This window comes from Euprymna scolopes, chromosome 3, assembly GCF_053919585.1.
Source record: "Euprymna scolopes isolate OS-2025 chromosome 3, ASM5391958v1, whole genome shotgun sequence".
NCBI classification, from domain to species: domain Eukaryota; kingdom Metazoa; phylum Mollusca; class Cephalopoda; order Sepiida; family Sepiolidae; genus Euprymna; species Euprymna scolopes.
Window position 1 is genome coordinate 68,562,315 of NC_136484.1, and position 1,467 is coordinate 68,563,781.

General features: G+C 38.5%; 1 pseudogene; it reads left to right on the top strand.

The window, feature by feature from the left end:
- Window positions 1-833: 833 nt before the first annotated feature.
- LOC145264290 (U2 spliceosomal RNA) lies at window positions 834-971 on the top strand (annotated as a pseudogene).
- The last annotated feature ends 496 nt before the right edge of the window (window positions 972-1,467 follow it).

Consider the following 1,467-nt stretch of genomic DNA (forward strand, 5'->3'; position numbering starts at 1 on the left):
AATAAGTAGCCTCTCAGCTAGCTAAGTGTGTGTTCCATCCCTCCCCAATTAGGAAGCCTCCAAGATCCCCACCCCCTCCTTCTTGGAATTTTTGTTTTCACCCCCTCCTCGAAATTTCACCCATCTTGGAGAGAAAGAAATACAAACTAACCCCCACTCCTTACCCACAAAATTTTCTTTTCTCCATTCACCCCCCATCTAGAGGGCATCCCCACCTAGAGACTGACCCGCAGAATCGAGGTTCCTTTTAACAACCTAGTGGAACGGGCAGTCTATCAACTAGACGGGGTTGGGAGGGCCCTACTAATCATTTTTCCCACCCTCGACGCAAATGAATTATTGTACCATTTTTATTGTTTTTTTTTTTGTTTTTAAACGTCAATAAAAAATGTTTTAAAAATTGGGAGTTAAGTAGGACGTCCCCCAGTATGAAAGGGTGAATGCGGTATTATGGTGAAAGAAGATACTAGCTGGGAGAAACTTTTGATTTTGTTTAGTTCTGGAGTGTCAAGGATGACCAACGACCCCCACAATCCCCCCTTTTGAGTTGGCCATGTGCCTAAGTTTTTTGTTCATTGTTGATTTTCAATGTATTTTTAACATGAATACAGGATTTAATATCTCAGTGTAGTATCTGTTCCGGCAGATACTGCAAGAAAAGACCATATGTGGGGACACATATAAGATCTTGGTCAATGTAGGGGCAACCCTTCATACCAATTGTCACTATCCAGCTCCCCTACTCCCCGAGGAGTTGATCTCCATTTCTCCTTCACTCCTCACATTAAAAATCGGCCTTGTGCCTAATTTGCTCGGTGGGGGAGCAAATAAGTACCCTTTTCTTGGCCTTTTGGCCAAGATCAAAGTGTAGTATATGTTCTTACTATATGCTGTACTTATGTTTGTAACTTTGTGATATAAAGTAAGGGATCACTTTTCTGTATTGATTTAATGTAAAATGATCACCCACTTTACAACCAGTCAGTCTCAAAACCATTCAAGCCATTCTCCAGATCATTCAAGTTGTTTTTGAAGGATTCTAGTTTTAAGCATTCAAGTCATTCTTAAGGTCATTCAATTCATCCTTAATTTCATTAAAGTCAGTCTAAGTCATTTACTTTTTATTTATTTAAGTCATTTCAGCCCATTCTTTTGGTAATTTTAGTTTATCTTTAAGAATTTCATGTCAATCCTACATTCACGCATTCATTCATTACACAAGAGCACTCGACTAATGGCTATCGGCCTTGTTTTAATAGTACTGATTCCTGAAGTCTTAGATTACCTTGTTCTCTTTCTGTTGCTAATATTTTTGTTTGTATGTCTACTATGAGTGGGCGTCTATTATGAGTATGTTAAACAGAAAGAATGGGGAGGAGGAGAAAAAAGAGGAAGAGGAAGAGAAAAAGAAAAAGAAAAACAACAAAAAGAAATGTGGAAAAAAGAAAAGGAGCGAGAAGATGAATA